Here is a 27,244-nt window from a genome sequence, read left to right on the forward strand (position 1 = left end):
ATTGATTGTGTAAACATATTATTCCACATAGGCATATTGTATGGCATTTGAGGCATACTAAATGCAGTAAAATAAGGATTATTAATATATGGCATGTTTGCAAAATGTGCATGGGGATTCTGATGAGACATAACAGGCTTAGCATGCAGAGGTGACATAGACATGTTAGGCATGGAGGGATTTAAAGGCATGGGAGCATTCTTAACAGATTTGCAGTTATCAGATAGATGATTAACATTTTTACAATGCACACAGCTTTTTCTAGGAGCATACTTATCAGGTGTGTAATTGTTATGTTTATTAATCCCTACCTTCCCATTTCTTTTAGATTTTCTTTTAGTTTCCTTTTTATCCTCAACCAATTTAAGCCTATTTTTCAGCTGATCTAAAGTCATATGTCCTATATTCACCTTACTGGCATCTTTGGATGTGCTAGCTCCTTCTTTGACAAAGTTCTTGAAAGTTGAACCATCCTTCTTATTGAGATTTTTCTTTTTAAAATTATTTGCCTGTTTTAATTGATGAGCCTTCAACGGATGCTCTTTTTCTTCCTTCAACGGATAACTTTCATCATCCGTTGATTCCACATCCGTTGACAATCCATTAATTAATTCTAACTCCTTTTTGTTTTTCTTCCAGGCATCCTCACAGAATGATTCAATTCCCTGAACCTTGGCAATCTGAACACTAACATCCCTAGATATTTTCCAGGCCTTGATTACCTCTTGCTCACTTTTTAACTCTTTAGAAAGAATTTCTACTTTCTTAACAGCTTCTTCTAGTTCACTCTCAACAGTCAAGCATTTAAGTTTAATCTTTTCAAGTTCAATTACCTGATCCTCTAACACAGCATTTCTATCACTTAAAAACACATTATTCTCTTTGATCCTTGTGTTTTCTTTAGCTAGTGATTTAAGGGAAACACGCAAATGATAAAATTCATTGGACATATCATTTATGGCTTCATTGCATTCATTTTTAGAAAGCTGAGAGAGATCAGTAGTAATTACCTGGTTTCTTGATGAACTAGTTTCATTTTCATCAGAATTAGCCATCAGGGCTAGGTTGACATATTCCATATCATCATCTTCATTAGCTCCATCTGTCGCCCAATCATCTTGAGTGAGAAAAGCTCTTTCCTTTTGTTTGAGCAAATCAAAATACTTCTTTTTGTAATCAACTTGCTCAAATTTCTTCTTATCAGAGGTTGGCTTCCTACACTCACTTGCAAAGTGTCCACTAATGCCACAGTTATAACATTTGAACTTGGATTTGTCCACCATGTTTTTGTTTGGCTTAGTGAATTTTGTATTTTTCCTGAATTTCATCTTTGCAAACCTCCTGGACAGAAAATCCAGATGTTCATCAACATCATCAGAGTCATCCTGACTGGAATTGTCTTCATCCTCAGCTACTTGCTCCTTTCCCTTGCTTGATTCTGATTTGCTTGTGCCAATTTTGAGACTTGGCATTGTCTTTTCTTCATTCCTGGCTTCAATCTTCTCATTATCAGCTACAAGTGCAACTGATCCTCCTTTTCTCTTTCCTTTTTCCAACAGCTCATCTTGCTCCATTTCAAGTTCATAAGTCTTCAAAATTCCATATAATCTTTCAAGTGTGAAGTTCTTATAATCTTGAGAATTTCTTAGAGAGACAGTCACAGGCTTCCATTCCTTTGGTAGAGACCTCAGAAATTTTAAGTTAGAATCCTTGACTTGGTATACTCTACCATACAGCTTCAATCCATTTAATAGTTTCTGAAATCTGTTGAAGGTATCATTTAATGATTCTCCTTCTTCAAAGTGAAAATATTCATGAACTTGAGATGGAACAAAGAAGCAAGAGGAATGGAAGAAAGTCAAGGATAGTTGCTCTAAAGGCTGAGGAGAAATCCCCCAAAGCAGCTTCCTCAAGAAAAGGCAAAGGAAAAGCTCTCATCACAAAGTCTGATACTGAGTCATCAAGTTCTGATAGTGATGATGACTCAGAAACTGAAAGCTTACATGAGATGGATGCAGATGAAGAGATGATGAAGCTGTGTGCTCTTATGGTGAAAGGAATCACAAGGATTGCATACAGGAAATTTAGAAAGGGAAAGAAATTTTCCAGGAAAGGTGCAAGTTCTGATAAGAAGGGTTTCAGAAAATCTGAAGGCAAAGGAGGAAAGTCTGACAGAGGAGATTACTCAAATGTCAAATGCTACAATTGTGGTGAGAAAGGCCACATATCTCCTGATTGCAAGAAAGTGAAGAGTGACAAAGGCAAGGATCTTGTCACAAAGAAGAAAAGCTGGACAGACACTTCAGATTCTGAAAGTGAGGTGAACTATGCCTTGATGGTAAATGCTGATAGCAGTTCTGAAGCTGCCGGGTTAAAGGTACCTCAAACTACTTATGCCTTTCATACTGATGATATTACTGAGTTGAGAAGATATCTTAAAACCATGTTCATTAGTTATAGAGATCAAACTTTAACATGTGAAAGATTAACTTCTGAAAATCTTGCTTATAAAAAGAGGAATAATTATTTAGAAAAAGAGTTAGTCATGTTCCATCAAACTCAGATTGATAGAGATGATGCCTTTTATATTAGGGATGAAGTACTTAAAATGAATGAATCTCTAAAAACTGAGTTAGAAAAGGAAAGAGAAATTATCAGGACTTGGACTAACTCTGGCAGAACAACTCAGAGTTTGTTAAGTAGTGGAAACTGGAAAGAAGGCTTAGGTTATGAAGATGATAAGAATGATAGGGGAACTATAGAAATTGAGCCTATAGTTGTTAAACAAAAGCCAAAGGTAAATCCTGTTAAGTTTGTAGCTGTAAAGTCTGATATGATAAATCAGAAGTTAAAGAGAAATTAACTTCTGACAAACCAAAACAAGATAAGCCAACTGAAGTTAACATAGACTTAATGACAAAGAAGCAGCTTAAGCATAAGCTGAAAGATGTTAAGAATATAAACAAGGTAAAGCTCCCTAGGGAAAATAGGAATGGAAAGGAAGGTGTGAATAAAAGCAATGATTATAAGCCTGTTCCTAATGCTCCTAGAAAAAAATGTTATAACTGTGGAAATTCTAACCATATGGCTTCTTTTGCAGGAAAAATAAGAATATAAACTCCTTACCTTCAAAGTCAGGAGTTAAGTGTCAGTCTGTTAGATATAGGCCACAAAATCCTTGTTTTCATTGTGGTAGTTTATGGAATTCCATTTATACTTGTAAGGAATATCATAGTTTGTACTATGATTATTATCAAATAAAACTTTCTTTAAAGAAAGTTAGCATTATTCCTTCTAGTGTAAGTTCTGATGCAAAGTCTGATACTGTAAATGCTGATAAGAAAAATGTTAACATAAACTCTGATGCTAAATTCGCTGTAAATGTTAGCAAACTTAATAAGACCAAAGGATCCAAGCAAGTCTGGGTCCTTAAAAATATTCATTAGTGGTCTTTGTGATTGCAGGGCAACAGGAAAAACATTCTAGTTCTGGACAGTGGATGTTCAGGACATATGACTGGAAATAAAGCCCTGTTATCAGACTTTGTGGAGAAAGCTGGCCCAGGTGTTTCTTATGGAGATGGCAACATGGGAAAAACTTTGGGATATGGCAATATCAATCTTGGGAATGTCATCATTGAAAAAGTAGCTCTAGTCTCAGGACTTAAACACAATTTGCTGAGTGTTAGTCAAATCTGTGAAAAAGGTTATCATGTGGATTTTGTTATTCCCAGTGAACTAACAATGAGATTTACAGAAGGGGGGTTGAATGTAAATCTCAAAACTTTTTCAAGTTTTGAGCAGTTTCTAAGGCTAAGTGTTTTAGTGAGCAAATGTGTGTGAATTGCTTGAAGCTAATACAGACAGATATATATTCAAACACAAATGTAAAGAACACAAAGAACTTAAAAACTTTTCTGGTGGATTTGTTGTTGCACCAAAGATGTGTTATTTCAGAAAATCTGTGATTCAAAGAATTAAATCACAGCTGCTTCCTAGTACAAAGTAGATGATTTTCTCTCTGGATTTTTCTAAACTGCTCTGGAAAATTCACATCTAATTACTAGCTACTACTTGGTTTATATATCACCAAGTTTACAAGTGAAGACAAAACTGTAAATTACAATTAAAAGGTTCTTCACATGTTTCTTCTTCATTTCTCTATCCAATGCAATTTAGGTTTAGCTGTCAATCTTTGAATACTCCCTTGTTTGCACCAGAATGGAAATGCTGCATTTTCTTGATTCCTCCTAGAGGCTGCCACATTCCGGTTTGTCTCTTTCAACCCATGTGCCTCTGTCAGCTTATGAATTGTCACTATCAACTGCTATTGAACTAAGCATCCGTTGAAGCTTTCATCCGTTGATGCCTTATCCGTTGAGGCTTTATCCGTTGAGGCTTTATCCGTTGAAGCTTTATCCGTTGATGCATTAGCAGTTGACGTCTTATCTGTTGAAGCACTTATCCGTTGATGGATATTATCCGTTGAAGCTTTAGAGACATCCGTTGAAGCTTTGTTTCTTATTCGTTGAAGGTCTTCAATATCAGTTGATATTTCTTCACTTATACAAAATTACAAGGCATGAAATATTTACACTTAGCCCTCCTATTTGCATATCCGCTAGTAGTCAACATGACTGATAATTCCCCACAACATCTAAGACTTACAACTTGAATCCAAAGAATGAAATGTGCTACAATACTAAACTTATTTCTAAGTAAAGCTACTCCTTCAACGGATAGCCAAGATGGTCTTATCCGTTGAGGCTACAAACACTAGATTTCTACTTAAGTGTTTTGTTTAACTTATCATCAAACTAATACACATATTCCTAACAGATTTCTTTGAAGAACACTGTGAAGTTGTAAGCAAATCTACAGGCAAAGTTGTTCTGAAAGGATACAGGCATGGTAACATTTATGAAGCCAAGCTTTCAACAAGTACTGATGGTTCTGCAATCTGTCTGTTAAGTAGAGCATCAATTGAAGAAAGCTGGAATTGGCACAAGAAACTCTCTCATTTAAATTTCAACAATATAAATGAACTAGTCAAAAAAGATCTTGTGAGAGGATTGTCAAAATCAGTATTTGCTCCTGATGGCCTGTGTGATTCCTGTCAAAAAGCAAAACAAAGAAAATCTTCATTCAAGAGCAAGACTGAATCTTCAATTCTTGAGCCTTATCACCTACTTCATGTTGATCTATTTGGTCCAGTGAATGTCATGTCTATTGCAAAAAAGAAATATGCTATGGTCATAGTGGATGAGTTCACCAGATACACATGGGTGTATTTCTTGCACACAAAAAGTGAAACTACATCTATCTTGATTGATCATGTCAAACAACTGGATAAAGTGGTTAAAGACTCTGTGAAAATCATAAGAAGTGATAATGACACTGAGTTCAAGAATTTTATTATGGAAGAGTTCTGCAAAGACCAGGAATCAAGCAGGAATTCTCTGCTCCTGGAACTCCACAGCAAAATGGAGTTGTTGAAAGAAAGAATAGAACTCTTATTGAAGCTGCACGAACTATGCTTGATGAGGCAAAGTTACCAACCTATTTTTGGGCTGAAGCTGTGCAGACTGCTTGTTTTACTCAAAATGCAACACTCATTAACAAGCATGGAAAGACACCATATGAGATGGTGAAGAAAAAGAAGCAAAATCTGAAGTATTTTCATGTATTTGGATGCAAGTGTTTTGTTCTTAAGACTCATCCTGAACAGCTATCCAAATTTGATCTAAAAGCTGATGAAGGAATTTTTGTTGGATATCCACTTTCCATAAAAGCCTTCAGAGTCTACAATTTAAGAACAAGGATTGTCATGGAATCTATCAATGTCTCTTTTGATGATAAAAAGATTACTGGACTTGAAGATTTCAATGATCATGATCAGCTGAGATTTGAGAATGAAGTTTTAAATTCTAATTCTGTAAATTCTGACAGTCTAAATCCTGATACTGTAAACTCTGATGGATTAAACTCTGATGTTATTGAAACTGTGGTGACTACGCCAAAGGAAGATGCACCTGTGCAGGGGGAGCATACTGAAGATACAACCACATCTCAAGAGGCATCAGAACCTACAACAGGCTCTTCAAGTTCTGATTCATCAAGTTCTGATGGGCCAATTTTTGATAATTCTGGGAACTCCAATTCTGAAGGATCCAACTCAGAGAGCATAAATTCAGGGGAAGCATCAGAAAAGGTTGATGAAGACAGCATGAATCATGGGGTAGCATCCAGTTCTAGAGAAAACCTTCCATCTGCAAGGAAGTGGACTAAAGCACATACACCCGACTTAATTATTGGAAATCCTGATGCATGTGTCAGAACTAGAACAACTATATCAAATGAATGTCACTATCACTCCTTTCTTTCTCAGACTGAACCAAAGAAAGTGAAAGAAGCTCTTCAAGATGTTGATTGGGTGTAAGCAATGCAGGAAGAGTTAAATAAATTTGAAAGAAATAAAGTCTGAACCCTAGTGCCAAGACGAAAGAACAGATATGTTGGTACAAAGTGGGTGTTCAGAAACAAAACTGATAGTGATGGCATAATTACAAGGAATAAAGCAAGGCTGGTTGTAAAAGGATATTCTCAATATGAGGGAATTGATTATGATGAAACATCTGCACCAGTTGCTAGATTGGAAACCATAAGGATATTTTTCGCTTATGCTGCTCACAAAAAGTTTACAGTCTTTCAAATGGATGTAAAAAGTGCTTTTCATAATGGAGAATTGGAAGAAGAAGTATATATTGAACAACCTCCATGTTTTGTAGATTCAAAATTTCCTAATCATGTCTACAGACTTGACAAAGCACTTTATGGCCTTAAGCAAGCTCCAAGAGCATGGTATGAGACATTAGCTCAGTTTCTTCTGGAAAGTGGATTTAACAGAGGGACTATTGACAAAATACTATTTTATCTCAACCATGGAAAGGACTTGCTTTTAGTGCAGATATATGTTGATGATATCATTTTTGGTTCTACAAATGACAGAATTTGTAAAAGGTTTGCCAAGCTAATGCAGTCAAGATATCGAATGAGTATGATGGGAGAACTTAGCTATTTTCTGGGCCTTCATGTCAAGCAGAATGAAGAAGGAACTTTTATTTGTCAATCTACGTACACCAGAAATTTGTTGAAGAAATTTGAAATGCAAGATTGTTCAAGTGCATCCACTCATATGGCCACTGCAACAAAATTGGATAAGGATACTGGTATATCAGTAGATATTACTGATTATAGAGGTATGATTGGCTCACTACTCTATCTAACTACAAGTAGACCTGATATAATGTATGTTACATGTCTTTGTGTAAGATTTTAAGCAGATCCAAGAGAACCTCACTTAACAGCTGTGAAAAGAATTTTCAAATACCTTAAGGGTACAGTTGATCTGGGATTGTGGTATCCTAGAGAATCAGACTTTAAGCTAATAGGTTACTCAGATGCAGATTTTTCAGGATGCAAAATTGACAGGAAAAGCACAAGTGAAAGCTGCCAATTTCTTGGAGGCAGATTAGTTTCTTGGTTTAGCAAGAAAAAGAAGTCAATTTCCACATCAACTGCAGAAGCAGAGTACATTGCTGCAGGAAGCTGTTGTGCACAGATTCTTTGGATGAAGAATCAGTTACTGGATTATGGGTTAATATATTCTAAAATCCCCATTTACTGTGATAATCAAAGTGCTATTGCTATGACAGGTAATCCAGTTCAACACTCAATGATAAAGGACATCAGCAATAGGTACCACTTCATAAGGGAACATGTGGATGAAGGTACAGTGGAATTGCATTTTGTTCCAACATATCAACAACTAGCAGATATCTTCACAAAACCACTATGTGAAGCAACTTTTACAAGATTGGCAAATGAACTTGGAATGGTTTCAGGTTCTTTTTCTAAATCTGCTTAGTTTATGTTCTGATACATCAGACTTTATGATCAGTATTTACAGATATTAATATCTTTGTGTATTCTGTGTTTAATTGAAAATTTTCAAAGTGCTGATTGTTGTTTGATGTGAATTTCTAAACTCTGATAGTGATATGAATGTTTCTGTAACTATTCAATCGAATGAGGATAATTGTGCTAGATGCTGACCTAGTAAACTTTAATATACTGATATCCCATGTCTGAAGTAATTGTTTATGTGGAAATCTCTTAACACAAGAAATTCTGATATTGAGCTTAGTTAAAGTTTACTTTGTGTATCTTATTACTATGTCAAAAACTAGAATAGTGCTTTTTATCTGTTAAGTTTTGATGTTAGTAAATCTGATGGATGTACTAAGTGCTGATAAGCTTCACTTATCAAAAGAAAAGAAAAAAAAATAAAAATCAGGTACTCCTTTGAGATCTAGAGTAAAAATTTGGAAGGGAAGACCCGAGTGCATTGTTGGTATTAAGTAATATGCATTAGAAAAGCAAAATAAAATTTTCTTGGTGACTTTTCACATTCTCTGATTACTGGAGAAATACTCTGATAATAGAATAAATTCTGATAAGCAGTTGTGACTCACTTACACTGAGAAGCCACTGTAAAAAGGAATTTCAAAAGATGCATAAAATGAGCATAAAACAGTTGAGGTGGACTCATGCATGAACTCATTCTATAGTAGACTTCAGAATAATGACAGATTTTAAGCAAAGTTCTTAGTTATGCCTTATTTCTAAGATGTACTGAAGTGAATCAGACTTTACTCTTTGTCTGATATTTAGCTTAATGCACACACATACACTCCATATGAATGATGAAAATTACTGTGGTGATAAATGTTATTTTGGATGAACAGTTTAAGTGTTAGTTGCATAAATTCTGAGGACAAGTTCTTATGGAAGTTCTAATGATTAAGTTCTGATGTACCCATATCAGTATTTGTGTAAAGAATTATAGGAATAAACATTCACTTTTCGAGTTAAGAAGCCATATTCTGATGACTTTTAAATTCTGATAATAATCAAGTTCTGATGCTGACGTGACAGTATTTATTTTCTTGGTTTATTTTTTGTCATTACCTCAACGGTTACATTTTTATTCAGAATATTGGTTTATGTGAAATAAAGCAGTAATAATCATTTGTTTAGTGGGAACAGTTTTTTTTTTAAACTGAACGTGCAAAGTAATAATTGCTTATTTACCGTGCCCATTAACTTTTGCCTTAACTGCTGCATGTTTGACAGGTGTAAAGGTCTGTTCCACTCCTCATTAATTGTTGTAACATGGGTTGTCTAAGTAAAAGAGATAAAAGATTTTCAAATATTTTATTCATATTTTTATTCAATTTCACTCTCTCTCTTTTCTTACTCTCTCACATTTTCAGACGGTTCACTATACAGACATTTCATCAAACACCTTTCAGGCAAACAAGATTCTCACTTATTTCTGATGCGCCCAAGGATTTAATTGTTGATGGAGCCAAGTTTGTACCAAATAACTATGCTGCAATCTTGAACAAGGCTGAAGCTCCATCAGATTTGCACTTTGTGTAAGATTTCTTAGCAAATAGTGAGATTGGGTATGCTTTGACCCAACCTCAAACCATTTCAAGCCAACAAGTACTGATGTTTTGGCGGACAGGGATTTTTGATGATGGTGGTGCTACTGGTACTTCAAGCATCGTATTTGAAGTAAATGATGTTGAATATGTAGTTACTCCTGGGGCAGTTCGCAAAGCTCTCCACTTACCAGAAGGTTGTACCTTCTCAACAGTGGAGGACCCTGTTCTACAGCAGCTTATGGCCAGTTTGGGCTTTGAGAAAAGTTCGGGAAAGCTTGGACAACTGAAAAGAGCAAATATCAGGAAAGAATGGAGTTTTTTCTTTGATTGTATCATTAAGGCATTCGCCAATAAATGCTCCAACATTGATGCTATTCCAATCATGAGTCAGCAAATCGGGTATGCTCTCATTCATCAAACTCACTTTGATTTTGCAAGTGATGTGCTAGGTTTCATAGGGGATAGGATGACAGAGGATAGGAATGTAGTATACTTTGCTAGATTCTGTCAGCTTATATATACTTTTTGTTGTGCTGATGAACCCCAACCTACCACTGATTCAATTCCACCCTTTAAGCTTACAAAAAGGGCTTTTAATGATTTGTTAAATGCTGACAATAAGAAACAAGTGGTTAGACCCTTACAAATACCTCAGTTAATGAAACAGATATTGGTAAATGCTGATCCATAAACCTACACATCTGTTTACCCTGATGTTCAACCCATATCACAGCCAACACAACAGCCATCAGAACATACCACATCTACACAAACACCTTCAACTTCTCAACCTCAACCTACTCAACCCTCAATCAGGACATATTTCAAACCATCACAGTCATCTCAACCTCAACCTTCAGCACATCCTGTGAAGCCTTTATCTTCTAAACCCAAGAGGACTAAGACAGTACCTCAGACTCAACAGAAGAGAAGGAAAATTGTTCTGAGAGATGAGTCAGATAATGAGGAACAGGTTCCCATATCTGAACCTGTTGTAGTAAAAGCTGAGAAGGTCTCTTCTCAGAAAGACACTGTAACTGGGAGTTCTAGGCCTCTCAAAAGGCTTAGAAAGCTAAATCCTGATGATAAAGCTCCTACAGTGTCTCCACCCTTAAAGAAAATGAAAAAGCAAAGAGCTCACAGGGACACAGTTGAGTCAGATTCAGAAGATGAGGAAGCAGCTAAGGAAGGGGGGTTAGGAATCTCTGATCCCAACAGAACCAATTGTTATTGAATCACTTCCTTCTGCACAACCAGAAACTGCTCAAGACAGAGTTCCCACACCTCTGGTGTCACCTATAATTGAACAAGTACATACTGAAGACCCAGGTACAAATGCTGAGATTGATATTCATAACTTGATTGTGCCTAAGGTTTTGTACTTGGAAGCTCCACCAAATCAACTCACTCCACCAACAACACCAATTCTAGATGCTGATTTTAATGAAGATATTCCTACCACACCAATTCTGAATCTGGATGATGAAAATCAGATTTTAGGTGGGCATCAAGGTTTGGCTATTGATCAGAACTTAGTTGCAGATCAGCACTTAGAGGATGATGTTGAAGCCTCAATAGCCTCACATACTATTCTTTTATCAGAGGATGCTGATGATACTGACTCTGTAAGTTCTGATGCTGCTAATGCTGAACTTACTGGTGAAGCTGCTGCAAATGTAGATGCTGATGCAGCTGGTCCATCAGGACATGCACCTCAACAAGCTCCAAACAAAGCTGATTTAATCAAGAAGTTTGTTAGAGAAGATGCACCAGTACCTTGGAGTGAAACTCCTAGAGGAAAGGAGTGGACTAAGGAATGGAACAAAGTTGATTTTATTCCTTCTTTAACATACTTGCTAAGCACTTGGCTAAAGCTGATGAGATGCTAGTCAATGATGATTTCAAGGCACAGCTCAGAGTTACTGCACTAAGTACAAGGCACCTTCAAGGTCAACAATCTGTAACTAAGGCCAAGGCAGATAAAATTCAAGAATCCATAAATCAGCAAGATATGCTTGTCAAGCTAGACAAGAAAAGGTTTTTCAAACCTACCTTTGACAGAATTGAGAACATTGAGAAAACTCAGGAGAAGCAACAGGCTCAAATTGATGAAATTCTGAAGAATCAAGCTTCTCATCAAACTCAACTCACTGAGATCCAATCCTCAGTGGAATTGTTTGTCTCTCTTCTTTTACCTGCTGATGCCAAAAAGGGGGAGAAAGTAATTAAGTCCACATGCAAATATGTTAAGACACTGAAGGGAAAGGATGATAGAAAAGATGACCAGGGAAACTCTAGAATGGGTGGAGGTCATGGTCAAGGCAAAGGTTTTTCATAAAGCAAAGCTGGAACTACAAGTCAAAGAACAAGTTCTCATACTGGGAGAAGAATAATTTCTGATACTGGTAAAAGGATAAGTTCTGGTGAACATCTGGAACTTGATGAAGAAATTTCAAAACAGTTATTTCTTAGAGAAAATCCAGGAATGGACTTTGAGAGTCTTAAGGAAGAAGAAGCTAGACTTAAAGCAGAAAAAGTCAACTCCAAATCTAAAGCTTCTGTTGTTGAAAAGAAACTTCATAAGCCTAAGGGCATTGTGATAAAAGAAAGGACAAATCCTAAGGCAACTAAAGTCAAATCACAAGTGGAAATAGATCCAAGGTCTAAGGGAAAAGAAAAAGTTGATGAACCTGTAAAGGTTTATGTGCCAGCCATGGATGAAGAAATATCTGATGAAGATGCTAGTCTTACTCTGATAAAAAGGAAGATTTCTCAAACAACCTCTGACATGGCTCATGTTGTTTAGAGTCAAGATATAGTAAGTTCTGATATGACAGTGAAGCAAGCAACATCTGACATAGCTCAAGTTGGCTTGATATCAGAAGATAAGGAAAAGGAAACCTCTGACATTGCTCATATTAAACCTTCAAAGATACTCCTACCAGGATTCACTAAAGCTAAACAGACTTAATCTTTGAAGACTGCAACAAGTAGTTTTGAAGCAAGAGTTGTTACAGGAAAAGAAGCAAGAGATAAATCTGGATTGGGTAGTGCTGATGAAAGAAGAATACAGAACACAACCAATGATCCAACTTCTTTAAGTGAACCAGGTGTTGGATCAACTCCTGAAAGATTGAATCAACTTGAATCTGTACAAATGGTTTACCATACATTTTTGAAAGAACACATGTTGTTATATTTTATGACAGATGGAAAGGTATACCATATTAGGCAGAATGCTATACCACTGAAGTATTTTGAGGAACTGGAACATGTTCTATTACTACTTCAAGTGAAGAACAGATTAACAAATAGTGCTGCAAATTATTTGAAGACTCAAATTCAAAGACAGAAGAACCTTTACTCTGTAAAGTCTGACAGCACATATTGTCCTAAGTACAGAGATCACAAAGGTGATATTGTCGAGATGAAGCCTAACTCTGCTAAGATTATAACTACTTTTTGGGTTATAAGGTTGTGGAATTCAATTTTGAGTCTGAAAAGGCATATTTGATCAGACTAGATCAGGACATAAGGAAATCTAGAATAAATGATCTCAGGGCTGCTATCTTTCAAATTGGTGAAGATACAGTTGAATTGAAGAATGCTAAAAGGAGGATGGTCAATGAACTTGAATATGTTGAGAGATGTTTGTTGAAGAATTATCTCAGAACAACTCCTGATATCAAAGAGATCAGTAATTGAAGCCAAGTCAAAAATCTACAACTGCTTAAATTCTGATGTGTATACAGACTGAAGCGGTTATCAGACCTTGAGGATGGTAAAGCTACAAGAACTGTAAGTTGTAGTTATTTAGTCAAATTTTCATGCATTGGTACTTAATGTTTTGACATCATCAAATATCTGTTAAACTTGTATATTATGCTAATTTACAAGTTGGGGGAGATTGTTAGATATATTTGATAATGTCATGTCTAATATGATTTGTGTTTAGTTTTCAGATCATACTTAACAGGACAAATCAGTACTTAACTGGAAATCAGTACTTATACTGGAGTCAGGACTTAAGATATCAGAACTTAAGTCAGGAGATATTTATCAGGAGATAATATCAGGACTTAAGGAGGTGTTCAGATAAGGAAGGCGGCTGATTGAAAGGAAAGAAGATCAAGACAAACGCAAGAAGAGATATGCATGAAGAAGGAATTTTATGAAGAATAGAATACTTGGAAGAAAAGATAACTAGCTGATATATTTTAGGAAGCAGAATTATATTCCATATCAATTAGAATTTATCTTGTAACTGTGTAGTATATATATATAAGCATAGGGTTAACACTATATGTGTGTTATCATAATCGAAGTTATTATTCATTATAACCCTAGCAGCTCTCGTGATAATTTGTTCATCACTGAGAGAGGATAGTTCCATATTGTAACAGAGTTCATTGTGTTGAATAAAATCTGTTTTCTGTTACTTGTATTCTTATATTCGATTTGATTGTGATAAACACTGTATTCAACCCCCTTCTACAGTGTGTGAGACCTAACACTCCTACAGGCTGAAGGCCATTTCTTATACATACTTTGATACACCCTTGTGATACTCATGAATCGCATCATGCTTTTATACAAATGTTTTATTACTGTTGATTATGAACTTGTTTCATTGAGTTATATTGTTTATCATATTGAACTGCTTTAGAATTGGATAGTTTTCTTTATGTGGACCAGATTCGTGGTCAGACCAGATTTATGGTCAAATTAGGACAATATGTGCCTTGGATCCAGTTATAGAGTAGAACTGTGTGCCTTGCTCGCGGTTAGTGCATGACTGATCAGCAACCTAACCTTGGTTTTAAAATTTAAAATGAATATCCAATTCTAATGATTGTTTAACAAGAAACTTTATTCCTCTGAATCATCTCGTTTGATCATTGTTTAACCTCAGTTATTCTTATTATGACTTGCTGAGCTAGTTAGCTCACTCTTGCGAATCTTTTTATGTATTCTACAGTTAAGAAGAATACGGTTGAGAGCGAGGTTTCCCAGTTCGATGTTCGAGCTAGGATTCCAGATTGAGTTGGATCGAGCTAACAGGAGCTTATTACGGTAGTGAGATAGTAAGATTGTAAGAATAATTTCATTATCAGTTGTAAGTTAAATTAGTTGGGATTTGTTATGTTGTAATAAAAGTTGAGGTTGTGGCTTGCTTTCATACTTTTACCTGTTGCGATCCGTGGTTATGTAAAGCAGGGTCATTGCAAATAATATTTTATAAATAGGTTTATATATTGTGTATGTGTTGTGGACCCCAAACTTCTAACCCGGGTTTGGTGGGTGCCACAGGTTGGTATCAGAGCTACAGGTTATAAGTCAGTGAAACAAGCCTAGATTGTCGGGATTGGGTAGAGGGTTATGATTAGGAATAGGAAATAGAAAGATAAGATATCGTGAGGTTGAGTGCGACTGTATAGTAGGTTTTCAGTACGATTCGTGTTGCGATTCGAGATTCTTAGCTCGTGATGTGATTTCCAGATAATGGCAATGGCAGATCCTGATTTCCCTGTATCATCTGATCGTTTGGAGCTTTCCGTTCGAGGATCGTCATCTTCTCTCAGATTTGATTTGCACCTTGTTCCTCCATCAGTATTAATGGTACTACCTTCTGTTATAACAGTTGCACCTCTTCAAGCTATTCTACACTATTTTACTACCTCTTGATATGAGACTACCTATTTAAGAATCTCCATATGTTTATTCTTATTTTACTGGACATTCGGCTGTGACTGTATCTCTTCAGTTTACCCTACACCCTGTTCTATACCCCAAGTTTAAAACTTGTCCTATGAAGCAATCTTACCTACGAGGATGGATTCGGGAGTTATAGTAAATGGAGAGTACTTGAGATATAAATAAAGGTGAGAAGAAGTTTAGAAAGAAGATTCAAGTGTTCTGGAGGATAGCTGCTACCAGGTTTAAAGAAGCTATTAGTGACTAGACCACCCATGACTAGCTTGTAGAATGGGTGATATGAGTTTTGAAAGAGAATTAGAAAAGAGTATGGATCTGGAACTCTCTTGAAGTTAGATAATGGTGTTATGACGATGAGATATATATATATATATATTGTAACCATGTGATGTGACATCAGCCGACTTGTTGACTATTGGATAGCCTATTTTATTTAACGACTGCAAAGATGATGACGAAGATATTACTGGTATGGAAGCTTTGATGTAAAGCTTTGAGTAAGATAACATGCAACAACAACTGAAGTTTTTGTTGGTTAAGGAAGACAAATGGAACCAATAAAGGAGAGAAGGTAGATTGAAGTGAATGGACCTTTTTGTGATCGTTTCTTTGATTTGGTACCTTGTTATAGGTAGGAAGGACAACAACCAACTCATATAGTAAGGACAATCAGATGTACGATTCTCAAAATTTTTAAACAAACTCTCGAAAGAGATTTTCTTAACAAATTTCCAAAGGCTCTTTTTAATTAAATAAATTTTAAACATTGGTTGTCAAATTACTACTTGAGTTTCTTGTTTGCTAAAAGGCCCGGATTACCTGGAAGGATACTTGTTTCAGACTTAGTATTGTTTATTCAGAGAATAAAGTAACCCGCGATTATAAAGAAGTTGATTATTCCTAATAGAAAGGTGCAAATATTGTTTGATAAGATTAACAACAGAATCAGCGTACGGAGTAACTATTCATCCAATTACTAGGATTATAAGAGTTTAAAGAATTCATTGATTTAACTGAGGCCTGGGCATGACCCAAGAAGATGGGGAAGATTTCCAGACTTTTCAAAAAAAAAGAATACTATTAACAAAAGGATCGTTATATTGAATGATTCATGGATATTCTAAATTAAAAAGAGGAAACTCGAGGTTATCTGGTAAGAATGCCATTATGATCGAATTGTTAAAATATTATACGTGTAGGTGCGATGTGGAAGACGCAAGACGTGACAAGTAAGAATCTACCATAATGCTTAATTTGAGAAGGCATTTCAGCGTACCTTCTAAAGATGTTATATGACGCAATTGGGATATGATTGAACAAGCTCGAAAGATGAATACAAGTGCAATGTGGATGGTGACCAATGGTATCATTCTTGTCTTCAATATTACCGCGTATATTCCTTTTTAATTCCTAAAAATGTATGAACTTCTTTTCTTAATAAATTCTTTCTGATGATATCGAAAAGGAGGATATTGCATTCCTTTCAAATTTAATTTTCCCTCAAGTTTTGTTTTCTGATTGGGACAAACAGTGTTATGGTGAGATGCTTTGTCGGAATGACAAAGAGTTGGGTGGGACGCCACCTAATCATATGTTGTATGCCATATGGTACGAAAGACTGGCCATCATAAGTACCAATATGGTTGTCTCATTCATATTCAAATCGTTACTTCTTCTTTCTATTCAACTCTAAGTTTATTAAATTGTGAATCCTTCTAGTTGTCTCGTTGTACTATCATCCTTTGCAAAGGAAACAAGGGCATATGGCGAAGGACTGTAAATCACTAGCCTTAGCCAGGGCTGTACTAAGAGTCAAGGGAATCTATTCCAATAAGGAATACGTCTCCGAGAACGAGCATTTGCGATTTTCCTGTGAATTATGTTATTTAGAATACAGATGTGATGACGTGAATGGTTATTATGGAAACCTTATGCGTTAAATTATTGAAAGATGTGGGAGCAATTTGATCGTTTATCTCTCAAGGTTTTGTTGATAAGATGAATTACCCTGTTGAATTGATAAGATTGTGACTAAAGGACTAGCAAGTCAAGAACGTGTAATTGTTAAATAAGTGAGTACCAATGGTGAAATTGAGATTTCTTGCAATAAGTTGTGAAGAATTGATATCATTGAAGATAAGAGGATTTAACATTATTCTAATGAATGGATTAACTATTAAAGCGTGATGTCCAGATAGACCGTCGTGATGAAAGATAGTTTTGAAGACGCCAAATGAGAATGTGATGATTTTCAGAAGACGAAGGAATGTAAAGAATTGTTAACAATGATTTCGGTGATCAAGATGTGAGCATTATGGTGATTATGTGATAAATAAAAGTCAGAAGTAAACAAAATTTGAAAATTTTATAGCAATTAAGGAGTTTCAAGATATGTTTCCAAATGAGTTATCAATATTTTCTCCAGATAGAGAAATGAAGTTCGCGATTGACATAGCACCTGAAAGGAAGCCAGTGTCCAAAAGCCCCGCACAGAATAGCGCCAGTTAAAATGAAGGAGTTAGCAAAGCAGATGCAAGAAATGTTAGAAGAAGAAGTGATTAGACCCAGTGTATCCCATAAGGTGCACCGGTACTAATTGCTAATAAGAAAATGGAAGTATGAGATTATGCGTCGACTAGAGAAAGCTCAACAAGTTTACTATCAAGAGTAAGTATCAGTTACCTCGAACTACTGATTTGTTTGATCAAACAGAAGAAGCAAAGTATTTTCTAAAATTGATTTAAGATTTGGGCATTACCAATTGGAGATTGAACCTATGGACATATCAAGGATAATTTTCAGAACTAAGTACTGCTGCTATAAAATTCTAGTGATGTCATTTGAATTAACCAATATACCAATAATATTTAAACTTGATGGACATAATCTTTAAGGAATATCTGGATGAGTTGTATTTGTGTTACTTAAAGTCAACGGAGGACCATGCGAAGCATTTAATGACAACTGGGGAGCCGGAGAAGAAAGAAGTTGTATGTAAAGTTTATAAGGTGAAAGTTTTGATGGTAGAAAGCATAAATAATCAGTGAGGATGAGACTAAAGGAGATCCAGTAGAAATTAAAGTTACTATGAATAAAGAAAGACCAATAGCACCAACAAAAGTAAGAAGTTTTACCATGGACCGGTTATTATTGAAAATTTGTGCAAGATTTCTTGAAAGTTGCAATACCTTTGACGAAGCTAACCAGGAAAAGCAAGAAGATTATATGAAATGGAAGGGGTCAAGAAAGTTTTGCGGAGTTAAATGAAAGAATGGTTACAGTACCTGCTTTATTACTTTGAAGGTATCAAGGAGATTTGGTAGTTTATAGTGATACTTCTCATAAGGGAATAGGATGTGTGTTGATGCCACACAATAAAGTTATTGTATATGCATTCAGACAACCGAAACCTTAGGAGCAGAAGTATCCTACTCATAATTTGGGACTAGTAGTAATAATATTTGCTTTGAAAGATTGGGAGACATGATATATATGGAGAAAGGTGTAAGATCTATACGGACCATAAGAGTTTGAAGTATGTATTCACAAGGAAAAGCAAATATAGTGGCAAGCGATAAGAAAAAAGGAGAGAACGAACATAGAGACTATACCAGAAGAATTATCTATGGAATTTTAGAGGTTGGAATTAGAAATCAGAGTTCATAATCCAAAAAGAGCAAGGATGGATAGTATGACCTTTCAGTCGAAGTTCTTAAGGAAAAGATAAGGAGATGTCAAGAGAAGATAATAGATCACGATGTTAGCAGTTAATAAAAGGAAATTTATGCGCCCAGGAGAACGATCACGATATCCCCAAGTTTTCTTCCAGCACTTGGATACTACAAGTAAAAGAATTAAGAAATGAGCTTCTACAGGGAATTCACAACATAAAGTATTTAATTTATTTAAGAAATGCCAAGATATATGGAAATTTAAAGAAAAATAGTGATAACCAGGTTTAAGAAGGAAATTTCAAAATGGATTAGGAAGTGTTAGATATGTCAAAGAATTAAGGCGAAGTATCGGAGGCCTAGTGGACAAGGCAGACTAAGGAGAGGTTTTACAAGAAGTAAATCATAAGGTGTACTCGTGATGTTGTTAGAGAAAAGGGGTGAAACTATGAGATTATGTACTGATTATTGAGAGTTCAACAAAATAACGAATAAGAATAAGTGACCCCTATAAAGAATTGATTACTTACGAGACCTAATTCAAGAAGTATGTTATGTTCGGGGATTAATTTAAGATCCGGCCTGAGAACATATCAGAGATTACGAATAAAATGAGTTATGAGCATTGCAAGCTCTGGTGATATTATGTGAAATAACAAGTGTATCAGTTGACTATAAGGAATTAAGGAACATGGTGTATAAGGAGTACTCGGATAAGCGAATTGTATTTATTGATAACATCCTCAACTATTAAAAGAATAAGAAAGTCTGTGTGGAATACCCAAAGATTTTCCTCCAAATATTAGAAGGAGAGCAATTATACGTTGAGTTTTCAGGTATAAAATAATGACTGAGGTTAACAAAAGATTATGATTAATCCATTAACAACTACCTAAATAAAGCCGTATGGTAACAGATGCCTTGTGCAGAAAGAAAGGATTGAATGTAATTAAGACCACTGAGGAGTTAATAAACGAATTGGAAAGAGTGGAATATGAAGTTCAAATATCTAAAAGTGATAATAACTGAATATATGAGATTACTTTTCAACCGTAACTGATAGAAATGAATAGGAGATATGAAAATATTTGGAAACTAAGTTAAGAATGAGCACCGCCTATCATCCTTCAATGAAGGGTCAAAGTGAGGGAACGATTCAGGAAATATACGATATGTTGAGAGGTTGAGTATTAAGGAAAACTGGGATGATCATTTATCATCGATGTCGGCTTTAGAATGCTACTTTACCAAGCCTTATGTGGACGCAAGTGTAGGTCCCCACTTTATTGAAATAAAATAGGAGAAAAGGGAGTTGTCAAATTCTAAGTTGATTTAGCACACCAAGGGCATAGTGATATTGATTGAAGCAGCTCGGAGTAGACAAAGAAAGAAGGCGGATTTGTATCGAGAGGGAGTATGAATATAGAAATAGAACCAGTAGTGTTAGTAAAAGTTTCATCTTGAAAGAGATTGGATAAGTCTGAGTAAAAGGGACAAGTTAAATCCTAAATTTAGTGAACCATTCGAGGTATTGATAAATATAGATAAAGTTATTCGTGAATTGATGTTACTGTCACAACAGTGTGTACATATAATGTGTTTTTCCTGTCAATGTTAAAGCGACAAGTATCTGATTTGAATTAATTTGTTGATTATGAGCCAATGGGCTCTTGTCCAAGTTTATTCTGCATATAGTAATCGATCCAATTCTTGATCGTTAAAAGCGAGTCCTTGGAAATGAACGTATATCTATAGTGAGTACGTTTGAAACCCTCGAGTGGAAGAGTCTACTCGGGAATTAGAGTCAGATATGCTTGACAAATATCCTCACTTGTTTAGTTAGACCAGATTTTGAGGACTGAATCTTTTTAAGGAGGAAGAATTTAACGTCTCGTGTATTTTTGAATTATTTAAATATGTAATTATAGAAATTATTAAATAAATAAAATATGTGTATTGGTTTTGACCGCTATGTGTTGTTTAATTAGCAGCTATGTGTGATTTATGGTGTACCGGGTTGTCCGCGTGATTAATTATGGAGTCGTATTGAATTGTTTTCACTTTTAAAAGTGGATTTAGTGCAAATTTATTTGCATAAATACTTGGAATGTCTCTAAAATTGTTTTTATGATTTTATAATTATAATAATTATTTTTAGGATTTTATAAAATTGAGATATCAATATTTTATTAATTATTTATCTTTAAATTATTTTCTAATTACTTTTATTTGTAAAATCCATATTTAATTCTAAAATTCTTCAAAAATTATGAAACTCATATTTATCTAAGTTTGGAATATTCGAGAATTTTAAAATTATTTTGGTAATTTTTGGGATTAATTTTACCCGCGCGTTGTTTCGTTTTATTGATAAAAGCGGGTATAAGTGGCATTTCAGAAATTGTGTTAAAATTATGAAAATTGTGTTTTCATTTACTCCGGGATATTTCTAGCATTTTAAGACTATTATTGTAATTTATCGAATTTGTTTTAAAGATGACTCGGTTCGTTAATTTCAGAATTCGGGGTGAATATCGGGTCCCCGGGTATTCAGGGACACGTGTTAACATCTAATAAAAGATGTTAACACGTATCCATTTAAAGGATACGTGCGGGCTGCAGATTAACTCCCCAAAAACATCATCTCTTTCTCCTCTGTCTCGTCTCAATCTCTCTTCCTCGTCTCAGTCTCTCTCCCTCGTTATCTTCCCTGTTCTTCCTTTCTTTTTCCGCCCTTTTTCTCCGTTTTCTTCTCCTGGTCGCGGCTGTCTTCCAGTTCTTTGACTTTTCCGGCCGATTTTCCGGTAATTGTCGTTTATTCCTGGTGATTCAGGTTCGGTACATATATATACGTATGTATATGTGCGTATTTGGGTGTGCTATTGCGTGTGTGTGTTTGTCAATTGCGATTGTGTGTGTTGTGGTGGTGTTTTGCTGCCTGATTATGTGCTTTTCCGGCCACGATGGTTGGCCTGTGTTTGGCGCGTGTATACGCGCGTGTTGTCATGTTCATTTCGGGATTTTAATTATTTTATCTAATTCTGCAGGTGCTTAATTGATTGGTTTCGTGATAATAACATATATTTGGTGCGACAAAGTATGAATATAATCGGTGAAATTCGTGTAGGATGTTCGTTATAAATGGAAACCCGCGAATCTTACTGCCGTCGGCGATGAGCCTTGGCGAGCTGACGGTGGACTGTGACGAATTAATTCTGAGTCCTATAATTATGAAATAATATTTAATACTTAATTCGCACAATTATTTTCGGAATATAAATAGGCGGATATAACTGTTAAGGTCCAAATTGAAATTGAGAATTCGCGTAGTCGGGTGGTAATCGATTAATTGTGATTGTGATTGTTGTTGTTGAATTGACGTAGATTAATGTTTCGACGGGTAGTCCGATAAACAAAGGAAACGCTGCCCGATTTCCGGGAAATTAACTACAGAAATACGGGAGCGTATCCAGTAATTATCGGGACGTCGAGCGAGTATAAGTAAATATATACCTATGTTTTATATGAGACCTGATTGTATGTTGTAGTGAAACATTTTGCCAAAACCAATAACCTTAATTTCATAAAATGACAAGTGTACGTATTATTTGAAAATGAACACCGAACCGGTTTTCGAGAACGTGAACCCTAACTGATAAAGTGTATTACAATAATATATGTATAATATCCGGGATATATCGTGTGATTATTTTTGCTATTGAATAATTATTATGTGTGTTCAGTATCTATTCTGTGAGTTAATTGTTAATGTTATCTGTACTTGGATATTCAAAAATAATATTAATTGAGTATTTTAATTTTTATATGTCCAAAATAAAACATAGATAATTGTCATATATTCCTAATTAATTTTATGATGATTTATGGATTTATAAGAATCATATGAAATTTCTAAAATCTTTTTCCGAGTATTTAAAATCTATTTTATAAAAACGGGAACCAACCGACGTCACCCGTTGTTACGTTTTTGGAACCCGAAACTCTTCTGAGAACTCCTTCCTAACCTAATTGTAATATTCCGAGCATATTCCATGTTTCGACTTTTTCGATCCGGCGTACGGTTTGTTCTGCGCGGGTCCTGGCGCAACATTTTCGATACAATACTCGTTCCGATAAATCAATAAAAACCCGTATTTTCAATAAACGGGAGCTTTTTATTAAACTATCCCAATTATCACTTCGTAATACGTGTAACCAGGCGCTGAGACCAAGACCGCAGTACAAATTGTACTGATTTGGATAATTATCCCGAAAACCGATACCGTTTGGATCAGTTTTTACAAATAAATGTACCATTTTATATCCGGAATGATCCAACGGGATACCAATATTCCGTAAATATAAATAGCCTTTTTCCGTATTTTATTTCGTATCAAAATCATTTGCAGATAGTTAATTCAATAATTTTCAGAGAAAAATCATATATTCATAAACTGTTCCAAGAATCAAATCAACTTTTGAAGGTGTTATTGATCTTTGTTTGAAAAGCTCGAGTACTGGAATTGAAGGTCTTGAAAAGCTCTATCAGAATCTGTAATCCATATACCTGCAGAATCAAAGGTTTATTTTCTGAAAATTTATTTATTTTCGAATTTATTTTATTAAAAATATGAATTTTTGTTCGGATGATTGTTTGTATGATTTGATGATTGCATGTTGTAGAGCTTGTTTTTCTGATGATTTTCATATGTCATACGTCTGATTTGGAGTTCAATAACATGCTCAAAAGTGGGTTTAATTTTCGAATTTCAAAATTAGGGTTTATAACCCGTATGAATGTTTTCAATTGAAATTTGGGGGTTTTTGATTCAGGGGTTATTAGCTGTTGATTTATAGTGGGTTGTGTTCCTTATGAAACTTGAAATCGATTGATATATAGCTTGTTAACAGAGGATGCTTGAATCGAAGGGAGTTGTGTTTTAAAGATTTACGATGTTTGCCGGAAACCGGCGATGTTCTTGGCCAATTTCCGGCCAGAACAGGGATGATTAGAATATTTTGATTGCATGAACAAGTTCCTAGTGTTGTGTATTTTAATTCTGGAGGTGATGGTGGTGGGAGGATGCCGGAGGTTAGTTCTCCGGCCACCCCCGATTTTCCGGCGACTGGAACTGCAAAATTGCAGTTTAGTCCCTCTATTTTTGAAGATGGTGAAGTTTAGTCCCTGTAGTTTGCAAAGTTTTCAAAAATAGGATTCCTGTTTATAAAATGTTTAAAAATCATATTTCCTATTTATTTTTATTATAAAAATTCATTTTTAATTTCTGAAAATTCTGAAAATTATTATTTTAATTCCGAAAATTATTTTTAATTCAAAAATAAATCTAAATTAATTAGTTAATTAATTTCAGTTAATTTTTAATTAATTAGTTGGTCAATTAATTCGAAAATTAATTGATTAATTGATTTAATTAATTATTAATTGATTTTGATCAATTATTTAATTAGATTTAATTATTTAAAAATGATTTAAAAATTTCAAAAAAAATAGTTTCAAGCTTTATAATATTATCCTAAATTATTTCCAAAGCTCGATAATTAGCATAAAATTGTTTCGGAGCCAGAATTGGCCTACCGAACCCTGTTTATGAACCCGAAATCGATCCAACGACCCGTTTTAATTCCGAAAAATGTTTTAAAAATCATTTTAAATACCAGAAAGCCTATTTATGACCCGAGACTTCTTTATAAATAATATATCATTGATTACGTGATGTATTATGTGCTATATGTGACTTATTGATTGACTATCAGTCTATATATTCGGTGTTTACTTGATTATTGCATAACTTTCAATCCGTTTTGGGTAAAACGAAGGGTAGATAGAAGTATGTGTTGAATAGAACTCTAGGAGTCGATTATTGATAGATGCTTATGATATGTGAGCAGAAGAAGCAAGGCGTAGGAAAGGGAAACAGGTAGTTGAGGAGTAAGACGATTGTGATTGGAAGCGAGTGCAGTGTAGTAAGCTAATACCAGGCAAGTGTTCTGAACTTTCTCGAGATATTGTAGTACTTGATAGTCTTGTTGATATTGCAAGTGCTTTGAAGCACTGAAACCCAACCCTGATTCCAGTTATTGTTCTTGAGCCATAAACCTTATTCTTTCTAGACCATTGATTGTTGTGTACCCAAACACGAATCTCAAGCATACGATACTACTCCACAATTACATGCAAACAAAATCCCAAACACTGAACTGAATTACTTGTATACTCAACCATTGTATCCTATGCGTTGAAAGCCCAAAACTTTGGAAACCCTGAAATGTTGATTTATTTGTTATCCAATTCTTTCATTACCCAACATCCAAGCCTTGAAAGTACCTTGTTGATCCACACAAGGGTTGAAACCCTTTCATTATTAAACACTCACTGTTGTTTATAATTCTGATTATTGTTTAATATTGTTTAATTTTGTTATTATGTTAGAATTGGATTGTTTTTATAAAATTGTGGATCAGATTCGTGGTCAGACCATATAATGGTCAAGTTAGGCCAATGTGTGCCTTGGATCCAGTAGTTAGAGCAATGTTGTGTGCTTTGCTCAGGGTTAGTGTGTGACTGATCAGCAGCCTAATCTTGGTTTTTAAATTAAAAGTATAATATCCAATTCTAAATCATAATACATTGTTCACTTGATATCATAACCATATTCACTTGATGATCATTATTCTCAGTTTTATCATTGTGACTTGCTGAGCTAGTTAGCTCATTTGTGCGATGTTGTTTAAACTCTTTCCAGTTAAAAAGGAACCAGTTGGTAGCAAGGATCCCCAGTCCAGTGCGAGAGCTAGGGATTAAGGCTGTTAAAGCTGAACTAGTAGGCTTCTTTTGGAATAATGTAAATTTGTAAAAATTTGTAATATATTTAATATTCAGTTTGAGTTTGGAATAGTTGGGATTTGAAAGGTTTGTAATATATTAGTGTGTTTGGCTTTTGTGCATACTTTAACCTGTTGCGATCCGTGGTAGTTGGTAAGTAGGGCCACTGTATATATATTATTATTATCTTTATTATTGTTATAAGCAGGTTGTAAACAGTGCGTGTGTGGACCCCAAACTTCTGAGCCGGGTTTGGAGGGCGCCACATCAAGCATACCTGGGTGTCTAACATAGAGTACTTCGACCCTGTAGGTTCTAGTCGGGAAACCGAAAGTGGATGTTGGACTAAAGATAACCTAGTGGTCAGCCGACGAGCTCAGTAGGATTTCAACCGAATAACCTGAGTGTCGAAGTCGAATCCAAGGTGGTAGTGGTTGGACGTTAAAGCCTGAGCGTCAGAGTCAGCTCAGAGTCGATCAGTAATAGTTGTAAAGCCCTGCAAGGCAAGTACTTCTAAACTTTATCTATGAGTATGAATTATGGTGTCCAGGATGGTTCGTGTAATTAATTATGGACTTGTATTAAATTGTTTTCACTTTTAAAAGTGGATTTAATACGAGTTTATTTGTGTAAATATGTGGATTGTCTCTAAAATTGTTTTTATGACTATATAATTTCAATATTTATTTTTGGGATTTTATAAAATTTAGAAATCAATATTTCATCAATTATTTAACCCTGTATGATTTTCTGATTTCATTTATTTGTAAAATTTGTATTTAATTTCCGAATTCTTCAAAAATTATGAAACTCATATTTATTTAAATTGGGAATATTTTGGGAATTTTAAAATTATTTTGGGGATTTTTGAGCCTCGATTCGTTTATTTGAGAAAAGCGGGTATAAATTGCATTTTAGAAATTGTTTTAAAATTACGAAAATTATATTTTTATAAACCTCGGGATATTTATAACGTTTTAAGACAGTTTCCGTGATTTTCTGAATTTGATTTTAGTTGAACTCAGTTCGTTAATTTTAAAATGCGGGTCGGATGTGCGTTTAAGAATTGCATATTAAATTGTCAAAATTTTATTTTACCAACTTCTAATTATTCTGAGGATTATAAAATTATTTTCAATAATTTTTGAATCTTATTTAACCGCATTTCAGTTCGTAAATATCGGAACGAGGAACAAAAACTGGACTTCAGATAAAATAAGTATACGTGTTCTGCTCTTAGGCTTGTACTAGATTCGTGTCTAATTGCAATTGGCTGCTAATTGATAAGGAAAAAATAAACTAAATAACAGAATCACACACATTGTTTTTGGCCCCTGTCTCTCTCACAGCTTCATCTCTCTACAAATTTTTCTCTCAGGTCTCTGTAATCACCCGATTATTCCTCCCTCTCTTCACACTTCTGTCTTCCTCCTCCCCTTATCCACCCCCGTACCCCCTTCTTCTTCTGATTTTTTTTCTCTGTTCTTCTGTTACCCGCCGCCG

This window comes from Apium graveolens, chromosome 4, assembly GCF_009905375.1.
Source record: "Apium graveolens cultivar Ventura chromosome 4, ASM990537v1, whole genome shotgun sequence".
Classification (NCBI taxonomy): domain Eukaryota; kingdom Viridiplantae; phylum Streptophyta; class Magnoliopsida; order Apiales; family Apiaceae; genus Apium; species Apium graveolens.